Here is a 15,247-nt window from a genome sequence, read left to right as displayed (position 1 = left end):
ACAGTTCAAAAAAAAAGTTCAAACAATTCAAAAAAAAAAAAAAATTTGCCCTTACTGGTCGACCAGCCGGTCGACCGGCCAGTCGACCAACCGGTTGTCCCGGCGCAGATTTGATGAAAGTTCACCGTTGGAGCAGCTGATATCAAATTGGGAAAATGAGCCATTTTTTACTCAAATTTGATGAAAAATTTGAGTAACCGTTGGAGATGTTCTAACTATAGTATATATACTATATTGCTGTATCAGATTCCAAATCTACCTCAAGCCAGTCTACTTTGGCTCTATGCTATGACGGGAATTAACAAGGATTATTGATATGGTTTTGTGGTTCTACTCTATTATCTTTACTCATTTTCTCTCCTTCTTTCATTTATTTTCTTCTCTTATATTTTTTTCTACTTACTTTTTGTAATCATTTTAATCTCAAGCCTCAATGTAGAGTTTTTTGTTTTGTTTTGTTTTGTTTGGTTTTGTTTTTCTTCAGATCTGTTCCCGACCTTTATTTCTGGAGCTAGTTTAGGGTTTTGAGCAAATATTGAATTTTTTTTTTCATGGAACTACAGGCTTTGGATTTGTAGGTTGCTTATTTATATAGATATTTATTATTATTTGTTCCTGGGTTCACGCTTGGATCATTGTCTGTGTATTTGTGGTACACAATAGATACATACGTAATAATACTAATGCTTTGTATGACTGGACATTGCTGCTTGCAACCTAAAACAAATAGATGTGAAAACTTGGCAAAGGTAAATGCGTGGGGCCCTGTTGCTACAAGCGTCTGACCTGGGGCCATTGGCATATACATAATTTTCCAAAAACTTATCATTGGCATAATTTGTAAGAAATCCTCTTTATGCTTATTATTTTTTTATTCATCGGCCTGAAATTGTAGGTTGTATATGTAAACATAAATTTCAGAACATGAAAATTCATGTTTCGGATCATCTACCATGTATATCATCAAGAAAACAAGACTAAAACTTACCCGAATCCATCGATGAACGGTTAAACGGAAGCGTCTGATTGTCAATAAAACCTTTGATATTGACTATGTTATTGCCTTCTAATCCTTTCCCCTTTGGTGCCTTATGTTTCTCCTTGAGAGGATTTAGAGAAAAAAAAAATGGCAGTGTTCTATTTTCCACCTTGGGAAGGAATAGGGACCATAACCTTTTAAAGGTTGTAATTGGTTTTCAAAACTGAAAGGTTGTGGAAGTCCAAAAGGAATGAAAACCAACTTTAACCATTATTGGTTTTAATTTCTATTTATTGGTTTTCAAAACTGAAAGATTGTGGAAGTTCAAAAGAATGAAAACCAACTTTAACCAATATGTTTTAATTTCTATTTCTGCCCCTCATAGAAATAGAAATTATACAACTAGTATCTACACATTAGGTCCATAACACATATACCCTTAAGCCTATTAACTAAATTGAATCACTTAAATTGTAGGCTTCTTATAAATGATAACACCACATTTAATTATGTGGTCCCATTGAGACATTATCTAACAATCTCCCACTGGACCACATATGTATCCTGAAAAATGTGCTTAACTTTAGTGAGCTCAGAAATTTGTTATCATAACTTGAGGGTATCCAAACAATCTTGTCCATTAACTATATTAATATAGGATCAAAGCGGTCTTCGTTACATCAATCGTAACTCGACCCACCAATGATCACGTATACTAATACAGCTAAATGACATAGATCAATCATGGATGCGTAGCATGGAAATTACATGTGATGTGATCCATACATGCCTATTTCCAACTGGTCCTACTTAACTTTATTGAGATCAATACTTCACAATACGTAACAGAGTGTAATAAACTGAATATTTCATTTCTGCAGAAATTAATCTAATTATATAGATAAAACTCAAGGCTGACATAAAGCAGTAATATAAATACAAACTCCCACTAAACCAGAATGTTCTCAAATAGAACAACACCCATCTGAGCAGTGTGCTCATGAAAGACCTTGGGTGGTAGTCCCTTCGTAAGTGGATCCGCTATCATGGAGTTTGTCCCAATGTGCTCTATGGAAATCTGTCCACTCTGCACTCTTTCTTTTACAACTAGGAACTTGATATCAATATGCTTTGATTTTGTCGAGCTCCTGTTGTTATTAGAATATAAAACTGCAGACTTATTGTCACAATATAACTTAAGTGGTCTTGCAGTGCCTTATATTCTTCATTCATGGCTTCTATCCATTTATGAGAGTTGGAACTTTCCATGGCTTGACGAAAGTTGATTGGATCATCTTTCGACATTCCATTTTCTACCTCATGTTCCTAGAGATATACAATATAATCATTTGAAAATGCAAATCTCCTTTCTTTGGTGGATCGCCTTAATGGCACAAATTCTTGAGGTTGAGGTTGTAGAGTTTGTTCCTCAGGAACAATTACCTCATCTTGAATGGGGGTTTGAACTATATTATCTTGAACAACATTGTCTGGTTCTCGAGCAATAACAGGTATAGGAACCTGTGATTGGTCAAAAGTAGTAGTAGGAAGTGGGATTACTCCTGCTTCCTCCTCAAAGACAATGTCTCTAACTGGATTTCTCCCCCAAACTCAACATCCTCAAGAAAATGTTGCAATTCCCGTCTCAAATATTGACCTATTTGTGGGATCATTAAGTTACCAAACAGATAATCTCTAAATAAATTAATTTAATGACAACATCTCAAGATACCTAGCACAACATTAATACCAAGCCTTTGGGTAGTGATATTAACTGTAAGTGGTATTCTTGTTGTAATGATCAAACATTGACAATAAGTTATGTCAAATAACAAATCTATCTTTTGATGGATTTATTATTCACATTAGGTTTCCTTGACAATTGGCACATGTTTATCACCACAAAATGTGTGTGTAATTCTGCCAAGTATTAATCATGTCTTTGGACCGATAAATACCCGCATGAGATACACATACATGAACATCAAAACATTCCATATAAAACAATCTAGACAAGAGAGATCACTTTTGTGACATCTTGTTTGAATTGACTTATATTTAGAACATTAGAAAATTAAATTTCCGTAGACGTTGTATGAAATTACATTAAATTTAAAGATTTCTAAATTTGTTACCCCGTATATGTTATATAATCTGCAGCAATCCCAATTATATACATATATATATTTAAACACATGATATTATCCATTTGAAAAATGAACCGCCCATCCGAATTATGTTCAATTTCCAGAAAACAAAACAGAATTTGCAGCAGAGGAAAAAATAGAAATACAAAAAACAGAATCTGATTCCAGGAAACTAAATAGGATGAATAAAAGCATATCTATTCTGATAATACACATGATATAACCGCTCTGATACCACTTGTAAACATAAATTTCAGAACATGAAACTTCATGTTTCGGATCATCTACCATGTATATCATCAAGAAAGCAAGACTAAAACTTACCCGAATCCATCGATGAACGGTTAAACGAAAGCGTCTGATTGTCAATAAAACCTTTGATATTGACTATGTTATTGCCTTCTAATCCTTTCCCCTTTGGTGCCTTATGTTTCTCCTTGAGAGGATTTAGAGAAAAAAAAAATGGCAGTGTTCTATTTTCCACCTTGGGAAGGAATAGGGACCATAACCTTTTAAAGGTTGTAATTGGTTTTCAAAACTGAAAGGTTGTGGAAGTCCAAAAGGAATGAAAACCAACTTTAACCATTATTGGTTTTAATTTCTATTTATTGGTTTTCAAAACTGAAAGATTGTGGAAGTTCAAAAGAATGAAAACCAACTTTAACCAATATGTTTTAATTTCTATTTCTGCCCCTCATAGAAATAGAAATTATACAACTAGTATCTACACATTAGGTCCATAACACATATACCCTTAAGCCTATTAACTAAATTGAATCACTTAAATTGTAGGCTTTTTATAAATGATAACACCACATTTAATTATGTGGTCCCATTGAGACATTATCTAACAGTATATGCTTCCTTTCACACCTGTGTGAAAGCTGTAGTGTTTGATGCAATTCTTTTTCAAACTTTGGTTGTAATTAGCTCAAGAGGGCTAAGGGAAGAAGCAATGAATGGGGAGGTAGCCAAGGGTGCTGTAAGGGTAGCGGAGCTGCCAAGAGGTATGATAGAGAGAGATGTAAAAGATATCATTGAGCAGAAAGTCCATGGGACTTGGAGCTTATGGATTCAATTATCCATGAGCAGGGGTCTTGGATATTGATGTTGGATTTTGGATGTTTTGATCTCACCATTGTATTCTCAATTGGTCTGAACCACATTAAATATTTGTGTTTCTCTTGTGTGTGCGCGCATGTGTATTTATTTTAAGCATTCTTCCACTAGCACATTCTTCCACTAGCACATGGAACTCCTTATTTTGAGCATTCCTCCACTAGCACATGGAACTCGTTTTCTCAAGAAATAGTGCCAAACCAATATAATTTATTATTATTTGAGGACGTGATGTTTTTTCCCCCTCTAATACAGTGCATGCATACTACTACAATAGTACAACATTTATCATGCCAAATTATCGGAGTTAGGAAAGGGTTCATTCAGTTATCTTCAGTTGGCATCTCTTGAGGAGTTAGGAAAGGCTTCGAAGGCATTTGCACAAGTTCAATATTTCCTTCAAGCATTTCTACAACTTTATTCATCGTAGGACGATCATCGGGCTTCATTTGTATGCACCATAACGCTGTTATTATCATTTTTCTTATCATCTGCCTTTCTTCCTCCGTGCTCTCTCTCATTTCCACGTCCTTCCCTTCTTTAAATTGTTCATAAACCAAAAAGGGAAGTAAATTTGGCTTGTATGATCAACAAATGCATTCAGGTTTCTCCTTCTACCTGCCATTTCCATCAACAACATCCCGAAACTATAAACATCAACTTTGGAGGAAACACGTCCAATGTTTTTGTAGACCAATTATGGAGCCATGTAGCCCATTGTTCCTCTTGCTGCAGTCACATACACAATGCTATTATCTGTTGGATACAATTTTACAAGCCCAAAGTCGGAAACTTTTGGAGTGAAATTCTCGTCTAAAAGAATGTTGTGAGGCTTGATGTCAAAATGTAAATTTTGCATATCACAACCCCGATGCAAATATTCAATCCCACAGGCCACGCCAAGAGAAATCTCATACATTTGCTTGCAACTCAAGGAGATATTTCCTTGGGAAAAAATGTACTTTTCAAGAGACTCATTAGGCATGAAGTCATAGACAAGAGCACACTTAGATCCGTTAGCACAAAATCCGATTAGTTGTACCACATTGACACGATGAATTCTTCCAATGGTAGCAACTTCATTGATGAAATCTTGGCCATTAGCTTTGGGCTTATTTAGTATCTTTATTGCCACAATGTGATCACTCCGAAGTTTTCCTTTGTATACACAACCAAAGCCTCCTTCCCCCAACTTGTCCTTGAAACCTTTGGTCATCATCTTAATGTTCCAATAAGAGTACCTAATAGGCATGAGGTTATTCTGACTTTGTAGGAAACCTTCAATGGTATCAAACATTGATAAATGCCTTGTCCGAAACTTATAGATTAAAAATGCGAATAAGCATAGCATCCCACAAAATGTTCTAGCTCCAAGAATAAATCCTGCCCAAGTAGATCAAAACATGAACAAATAAGAAAAGAAAAGAAAAGAAAGACCTTTGTTTTTCTCTACCAATAGAATCGTATGTTGAATTCTTCCAGCTTTTATCATTGGATTTTGGTTCTTCATATAAATTCTTAAGATTTTCAAGCTTAACAGTAGAAGGAAGAAATGTTACCTATGATTGTGAGCAAGTAAAGGACATCGTCTAAAAGAAAAAATGTACCCAAGATTCAGTGAAGTGACTAAGGCAATTAAAAAAAATAAAAAAAGTAATGAAGGAGCTAGTCAATCTAAGGAAGAATTTATAGGCCTTTAACATTTAATCAGGTGATTGAAGGCCTTCAGATTTGAAAAAATTTTACAAGAAAATTTTAGTTCTCGCGATGATACTACTATTGCTCAAAAGACAGGAATCGCAAAAGTGGGTTGGAAATGTAAGGTGATCGCAAGATTGTAAATAATGAAATAATTATGGATGAGAAATAAAGAGGGCTTACAGTAAATCAGCTCCAATGCAGCTGCATTATTTTTTTTTGACATAAAAATTATATTAGCAAACTAAAGTCATTAATCTTACAAAAAAGAAAAAACTACTAAAAACAAAAACAAAAACTGAGGAGATAGTTGAATTTAATGTTTAGCACAACATATCCTAGTTTCTCAGTATGTTCATAGTTTCTCTCTTTATGTCAATTTTAAATTACTTAGCATATGTATAATAGAAAGACTATATATATGCAATCAAAAATTCATTGAGGACTCCAAACCCTAAAAATGAATCTATGTCATGTGGCAGCCTTACCTTTTTTGGCCTCTAAACATCAGTTTAGGTGCCACTTAAATTACAGAATGAAAAAATAAATAAATAAATAAATAAATGCACAGAAATATGCAAAAAAAAGAAAAAATGTACACATAAACACACTGAGAGTTTTGCTGTAGTAACACATTCTTTTACCCAACTAATCCATTTTGCACCAAACCCAAAATTGAAGAGCATGGATGATAAGAAGCACCAATTAACTGAGTCAAAAGCCTTTTCAAAATCAATCTTAATAATCAGACCTCTCTTTTTGGTTTTTCTCCAGCCATCAACCACCTCATTTGCAATTAGCACACCATCCAGGATGTTTCTTCCACCTGTAAAGGCTGATTGGGTATCACTGATGATTTGAGGAAACACTCTTTTTAGCCTACTAGACAAAACTTTTGCAAGGACTTTGTAAACTGAACCCACTAGGCTGATAGGTCTATAGTCACCTAGCCCCACTGGATTTTCAACCTTTGGGATTAGTGAAATAAATGAGCTATTAAGACCCAACACCAACCTTCCATGTCTATGAAATTCCTTAAAAAACTTCAGTAAATCAGCTTTCAACAATAACCAAAATTTTTGAAAATAAGCCAAGTTAAAGCCATCTGGTCCGGGGGCCTTGTTACCATCACAATCCTTCACAGCAGCCCTAATTTCTTCCTCTGAAAAATTTGCTTCCAGCCCATCAAAGCTAGGGCAATCTTGGACAGATTTAAAATGGCCACTTAGCTTAGGCCTAACTCTCCAATCCTCTGTGTACTGCTTGCTAAAGTGGTCAAAGACTTCTTTCCTAATCTGAGTAGGATCTTCCAACACAGTAGACCCAACAGACATGGAAGAGATCGCATTTCTACTGTGCCTACCCTTGGCAATTACATGGAAAAATCTAGTATTTCTATCTCCTTTCAAATTCCAATTGAGTCTTGATTTTTGCAACCACAACCATTCAACCATTTTGCTAAGTCTCCACACCTGATCTCTGAGTAATCTACTTCTTGCTCTTTCTGCCTCATGCAAATCTCTGGATTCAGCAGCTAAGTCCAGAAAGTGCAGTTCCTCTTCAGCTTCCTTCAACTTCACAGTCACACTACCAAAAACCTCTTTATGCCAAGCCTTTAACTCTAACTTCAGGATTTTAAGTTTTTTCAAAAGGACAAAGCCAGCCCAACCTTCAACTGCAGCCTCTTTCCAGGTCTTCTCCACAAAGGCTGGAAAGCATGGGTGTAGACTCCAAGCATTGATGATTCTAAAAGGCTTAGGACCCCAGTCTCTATCATCCTCCATCAGCAACAGAGGACAATGATCAGATATGAGCCTAGGAAGACCCCAAAGCTTTAAATTGAACACCTCCAACCATTTGGGATCCACTAACACCCTATCAATTCTACTCCACTTATCCCCTGCTATTGAGTTACACCAGGTATATTTTCTGCCAAGTAATGGTATGTCAATTACTTCACATTGTTCGATAAATTCATTGAACTCTCTCATGCCTTTATCTCTTCTAAAGCAACCCTTCCTTTCACCTACACTTTTATCTCATTGAAATCTCCGCATAAACACCAAGGATTAGGAAACTCCCTTTTTAGCTTTAATAAGCAGTCCCACAGTTTGGCCCTATTTCCCACCTCATTAGGAGCATAAATATTTAGTAATACACAGTCAAAAGAATTAAAGAGAGTACCAGAGAGGAGGATGAATCTTCTAGTGCAACAGCAGTCCTTAAGTTGAAAAACCTCCGGATCCCATATGCAAAGAAGACCTCCAGCTAGGCCGTCGGAGTCCACAGCAGTGTACTCCATTTTGTTCCTAGCCCACATTGCTCTCACATCCTTTTCAGCTACTACAGATTTTTTAGTTTCTTGAAAAAAAACTACATCCACATTTCTTTCCTTCAGAATATTCCTTATTTTCCCCCTCTTTTCCTGCCTACCAGTTCCTCTAATATTCCAAGAAAGCATCTTCATGAGAACATAACAATCTCCGAAAAAACTCCTTCAATGTATACATGTTAGTCTACTGCACCATTACCCCTATCCATCATGCATATATCTTTGACTTCAAGCTCCACAATTTTATTGAGAACCTCCTTTTCCTTTCCCAGCATATCCACACCGAGCAACTTGCCCATCTGCAAACATGCTTGCGCCTCATCCAATAGATGCTGACTATCTTCCCCTCCTTGCTCAGTTAAAGCTAACAGTGAAGCTTCAGCAACAGATGCTCTAAACAGGGATCTTTTAGGGGCTGATTTGCTTGTTGAGGCACCCTTCAGACCGGCTCTCTTATCCAGACCTAAGAGTCTCTTTTGTGGTCGAAGGTAGCTGGTCTTCCGTTTCTCTTTTGCCTGCTCCTTACCTTTGCCTTTCAAGATTGCAGACTTGGGAGTTTGTTTAGCAACCTGAGTCTGAGTCTCAGAAACACTGGATTCTCTGGTGACAGGCCCAACATCCATTGCCATGTCTTTTATATGGGCATCATAAAACACCGGCCCATTGGGCCCTTTAAGCGGTTCAACCAATTCATAATTCAACTTATGATGGCCCAGAACCACTTCCAAACTTATCCCAGGCCCCTTAAGACTTGCACCACTCAAACTTCTCATAAAGCCAGGCGTGTAGACCTGCCCATCATGTCCCTGAGCAGCAGCCCTTGTGTCATTAAATGCTGAGTTAACAGCTACCATTGCTTTGCAGGCCACTGTCTCGAGCTCCTTACCCATCCTGCTGCAGGTCTCTGCCACTGCTGTATCGCTTTCCCGAAGTTCCCCTTTGTCTGCCGTTGCTACACTAACATCCCCACGTGGCTTCTTTCCTCTGGCCTCCATCTTGGTTTGAGCAGTCCCCATAGCTAACTCACCTCCTAAGTGCCGAGTTAACTCATCATCATGGTTCTGAGATGGCTCAGCAGCTCTGTTGAAGTCAAATATCTCCTTAGAACCTCTAACCTCATTAGAGCTGTGATGTTCCTCCACTTCTTGAGGTGTCGAACATCTGCACTACTGCTTGAAATTTTTTGCCACAGCTAACTGATCTTCCAAGACTCGCACTGGGTAAGAAAACTGATTAGTCTCCAAATGGATGATCTTGTTAATAGGCTCCATGCATTTGGTTAAGATCCTGAGCTTACCGCAGTCAAAAGACTGAGGAATACCTTCTTCTCCTTCCAAAACTTCTCCCCATAAACTTCCAATCTTAATGAAATTGGACCTGTTCCATAAATGAAGTGGAACACCGAAGCAGGTAATCCAAACGAGCCTTTCTGGTTCGAGGACAAGGTTTGGCTGCCATTGGATGATGAGTTCACACCAATCCTCAATAATATTGTTTATGGCTTTCATTTTTATCTCTCTTTCCTCCTTGGTCTTAAATGATAACAAAACATCTCTGCCTCCACAATTCCGAACTGCAATCCCTTCTATTCCTCTTGCTTCAAGCTCAATCTTCAGACTGATGTTAACGTATCTGGCTTTCAAGCGAACTACCACACTATCATAGAGCCACCCATTACCATACACCTCCCCCTTGATTGAAACAGAGCCACTACTCAGTACTTTAGTGCGTTTTACTACTTCCGCAAAAGACTTCTTATTAATAAAAGGATTGGGACCTCTCCTAACCTCTACTCTGTATTTTGATTGCTTTGGTGGTTGAATATGAGTCTGCCCATGCTCTCTGTTTCTTTCAAACTCAGCAAATTTCACTCCTAACTTTTTATCATCCACCCAAAGACCATGAGCTTTTTGCACTGCCACCTTCGCTGCTACTTCACAACTAAATCTTACAAAGCCAAATCTTGTGTTGGTGATTCTTCTTCTCTTTTGCGGTATGAATACATCTTTTACAACTCCAAACTTCCGAAAGAGATTAGACAGACCTTTGGGATCCAATGAGCAAGGTAGATTATCCACAAAAACTGTAAAGTCTTCCGAGCTAACCATGTTCCGCCATACTTCTGTTTTTCCTCTATGCTTCAGCACACTCTGATTTTAACCAACTCGCATAGGTCCTCCAAGTGAGGATTAGCAGCCTGAAAAATACACTCATTTCGAACCAGAGATTCAAGGCCTTCAATTTCACTGTCCAGGACTTCCTGTCCAATTTAAGACAAATCAGGTACTGTTTGGGGAGTAAATCTGTCCTATGTGGCTAATTTAGATATCAGTTTGCTTCTGGTTTTTCTTGGAGTACTTCCCTTGGTGTTTTTGTTCTGGTGGAGTTCTGTTTTCAGGTCTGGTGTGCTCTGCTCAATTCTCTTCGGGGCTGTTGGACTGCTGTTTTGGCCTGCTGTTTTCAGCTTGAGCTTCTTCTCTTCGGGGCTGTTGGTTCTGGTGTGATCTGTTGCCCCTGGATGTGTTTGCTGGTCTTGTTTTGCATTTTGATTTTTCTGCTTTGTTCTTTTTTTCTGTTTCGGTTTGGTTCCTCTCCAAACCCCTTTCCTCTCCTTTTTTGATGTACTCTCATCTTGTATGGTTTGGTCATCAATAAAGGTTTCTTTGGCTGCTTCAAAAAAACTATGTGTGGATCAGATTTAGTTTTGTTGTGGTGGGTTCACACACTGAATTTTCCTGGAAACATTTATTTATGTGCTTTATTTCTCTGTACCTAGTATTCCTCTTCCAAAAAATATTTATAAATCTCTCTTTCTTAAAAAAATTTGTTTGAAGAAACCATTACTCATGTTAACTAACAAAGTTTTGGACTAACATCTTGTTTGTATTTGAATTTTGGATTTTCGTAGTAATTAGAAGTGTACAAAGAAACTCAAAAAACTGACCTCTATGCATTCGTTTGGTTTGGTTTGGTTTTTTTCAATATTTTGGTTCGGTTCTATGTCTTAAAATCATGGACTCAATAGGATTAGTTTGGTTCTTAGTTTAGACCATGCTTAAATCGACCCACCCAAGACTCAAACCTATTATAAAATTATATTTATGCTAAGTTGCTTTCATATAATTAGCATGAAGTAAATACTAACACTACAAAAAAATTGACTTTTTGCGACGGTAAAATACCGTCGCTAATACTCCTAATGCCGTCGCTAATACTTTTTGCGACGGCAAAATGATTTTTTGCGACGGCAAGAGGGGGTCGCAACTGCAGGGGTTGCAAAAGAGTTTTTGCGACGGTAAGTGCCGTCGCTAATGTTTTGCGACGGCATTTTTTACCTTTTTGCGACGGCAACGTACAGTCGCTAATAATTTGAAATTTCTTGACTTTTTTGCGACGGCCCTATTTTACCGTCGCTAAAAATGTTATTTGAGACGGCAAAAAATACCGTCGCTAATAGTCTTTTTTTTAAAAAAAACACTATTTTTTGCGACGGTGTAGTGCCGTCGCAAAAAGTATAAAAAATATGAAATTTTCTATTTTTTACGACAGTGTAATGCCGTCGCAAAAAATATTAAAAAATAATAAAATTTTTATTTTAAATAATAAAATTTCTATTTTTTGTGACAGTATAATATCGTCGCAAAAAGTAAAACCTATAACAAAATTAATAAAAATATTAAAATTTTCTATTTTTTCCGACGGTAGTACCGTCTCTCACTCTCTAAGAGCTGATTATTTACATTCCATTCACAAAAACATCATAACAGAAAATAAAAATAAAAATTGATCAAACCATCAAATTCAATATTTTACAAAGAATAATTAAACTGTACATGTTCATAAAAGCATATTTAAATTATAAAATTCACCCAAATCCTAAAAAAAAATAAAATAATAAAATAAAATCTAAAATTCACCATTATTTTCCATTTATTTAAAAAGGCCTACAATGAGAACTTTCGCTTTTGGAGATTATAGGGCAGCCCAAATCCAATCATTCAAAACAAACAATAAATCTTTCAAAAGGGAAAAATATAAACATGTAGAGGATATTGCTGATCCTCTTGGTGGTGGTGCCGCCACTGAGTCACTGCTAACTCCGGTCTCGGTTGTTGAATTCAAGGCCGAGGCTGACTGATCCTGCCCATTTCCCCCTTTGGTGAATGTTGTAGTTGAAGCCAATGGTGATGGCAATGGTAATGCAGCTCCAGAACTTGCTTTCTTCTCATCAACGCTGAGAACTGAGGTATTTGACTGGTCGACATTCAAGGCAGTGGTCGACTCTGAAATAGCTCTTGATTTAAACTTTGGTTTTTGCTTAAGAGCATGAATTCCAGTGTACAATCTGTAAAGCGAGAAACACAACACAACCCGTAAATTCATGAGTAGAAATCCATACAAGGCACATATGATACAATCGTATACACCATATTTACTATCGTGAACGTGACATAATCTTCTAATGTGCTGAAACAATATAATATTTCTTTCAAAATCCAAACTTCATCAGAAGTAACCATTTTCTTCAAGGGAAACACCAATCTATTGCAAGAAACAATTTAACAATTCGGTGACACATGACCTTCGCCAGACAGAGAACCAGAGGGTATTAGCCCCCAACCAAACATTGGAAATTTCACAATTCAACTCTTGCTGACATGGCTGCTAACCAAGAGTAATGTTTAGCACTGTTCCATTTATATCTTCTTCATGACAAGTTAACCAAAACTCCATCTTAACTACGCATTTCCAATGATGAGGAAAACTTCACAACTATAGGAAGTAAGGCCAATATAGGAAACACAATAGCTGATTAAGGACCAAACATGGCAGATGACACCTTGGTCGGTCAAATAATTCAAGTGTTCAGCTCAATGTGTTCTAGGAAAAGCTACCGATACAACATCGCTACCTTGTGTGCCTGTTTTAGGACCGAAGGGGATTTAGTCCTAAAACAAGTGTTGAATATAGAACAAAATTAAGGACCGAAGAAAAGCAACCACATAATGACCACTGCTTTCTTTAAAGGCAGTTCTCATCCACATTTTTTGTATTTTTGTCATTTACTATAAAGTTAAGGTTATTTATGTCTACATACATAAATAAGGGCAAAATTGGGAATGACATGAAAATTTGTGATGAAACAGCACCATATCCTTCACCCTGTTCATGAAACCCAATTAATTTACAAGAAAGTATAATCCTAAAATGTATTTGACATCCCAATTACAGCCCCCTTTGACAGAGCAGTTTGTTTCCTAGTATGTATTTGATTTGGCATAGGCCTACGGTAAAACATGATGAGTACAACAATATTGAACGAACATTATTCTTTTACTATCACCACTGATGTACTAAATCGTTACTTACCCGTTAATGATGCAATGAACTGTAAAAGGAGAGTAAAAGGGGGATAAAAAAAGAAAAAATAGAGCTTCACGATTAATAAAAAAAAATGAACTAAGATCCACGATCATATTGTAGCAGTTCACTCACATTATACAACAGTTGCTGCATTATACTGTTGCAATCATTAACTGTTCCCCGCAATCTAATGCCTTTTGCTTCAACCATAAAATGTTGCGAGATGGTAACAAATGTCTGAAGGGGCTGCCATTGATAACTGTTCTTTAACTTCAGCTCAGTTGTACTGATGAGCTCTGCAGGTAGTTCGGTAGAAAAAAATCCAGAATTCACTTCCAGAGAAAACATGACCAGAAAGTGAGACTTGTTCCCTGAAAATCAACCAGAGAATATTAGGACTAGGTCTCATGAATATAATTTTAAAAAATACCCTAATAGAATTTATCCACTTATGATATAAACATTTCAAAGAGGATATTTGCTTCAAATAGTATGGATTTCAGAGTAAGCAGCAAGTGGTATTCCAGTTCCTATTACTAGTGCCCCAGAGACTCATGTTCCATGTAATACAAAGTTGGAGCTTGATCGGGTCCAATAATGGACGCAATAACCTTATTTTTGAAATTTAATAATAGGGAATATTACTTTGATATTTCACACTTGACAGTTTCCACCTCAATTTGAAGTAGCTCACTTAAGTAACAGAAGCATTTGAATATTGATACTACATGATCATAACCACTTTCCTAGCAAGAGATACCCATTTATGTAATCACCATGAAGACACTCTCTTAATCACCTCATTATATTGTCACGCTCAATTCATATTGACTGTCAATTTATTGTTGGCATATTAATTTCATGGCAGTAGTGGTGAAATTGAACCTGAAGGGAGATACCCATTTATGTAATCACCATGAAGACACTCTCTTAATCACCTCATTATATTGTCACGCTCAATTCATATTGACTGTCAATTTATTGTTTTTATACAAGTCCCAAGTGAACCCTGCATGAAATTGTAGAACATACCCATTAAGCTAGATTTTATGGTGAGTTAAATAGCACCCCTACCTACCCGATTTTAGACCACATAAAAATATCAAAAACAAAAACATATGCCTGTCAGTTTCACCCCTACATAAATAATTTGAGTATTTTCTTTGATTTTATTTTTATTTTTTACTCTTTTTTTTTCATCTCACACAAACTATGTTGAGATGTGAGAGAGAGAGAGAGAGAGAGAGAGAGGCTTATCCGTGAAGTCGATCGGTGAGGAGTCGATCTTGCGAGGTTGATCGGTGAGGAGTTGATCTTGCGAGGTCGATCTGTGCAGACGAAAATGAGAGAGTGAGAGAGAGACTGATGAGATGAAGTGAGAGAGAGACTGATGAGATGAGATGAGAGAGAGAGAGAGAGAAGCTTACCTATGAGATCGATCGGTGCAATCAGAGAGTGAGGTCGATCGGTGAGGAGTCGATCTTGCGAGTTTGATCGGTGTGGAGTCGATCTGTGCAGATGAAAATGAGAGTGAGAAAGAGACTGATGAGATGAGATGAAATGAGAGGAATGAGAGAGCTGTGTGCATATTAGGGTTTTTTTTGGGGA

At 36.9% G+C, this 15,247-nt stretch overlaps 1 pseudogene across 1 annotated transcript; it reads right to left on the bottom strand.

The window, feature by feature from the left end:
• Nucleotides 1–4,364: 4,364 nt before the first annotated feature.
• Nucleotides 4,365–6,146, bottom strand: LOC114287144 (rust resistance kinase Lr10 pseudogene; annotated as a pseudogene). Its single transcript, XR_014338227.1, has 2 exons — nt 6,127–6,146; nt 4,365–5,628 (listed from the first exon to the last, which is right to left on the bottom strand). The product of XR_014338227.1 is annotated as a rust resistance kinase Lr10 pseudogene (transcript).
• Between the last annotated feature and the right edge of the window lie 9,101 nt (nt 6,147–15,247).

The sequence above is a fragment of the Camellia sinensis genome, chromosome 8, assembly GCF_055761805.1.
Source record: "Camellia sinensis isolate YWXY chromosome 8, ASM5576180v1, whole genome shotgun sequence".
NCBI classification, from domain to species: Eukaryota; Viridiplantae; Streptophyta; class Magnoliopsida; order Ericales; family Theaceae; genus Camellia; species Camellia sinensis.
The sequence above is the reverse complement of the archived record's forward strand: the minus strand, read 5'-3'. Positions and strand labels throughout refer to the sequence as shown.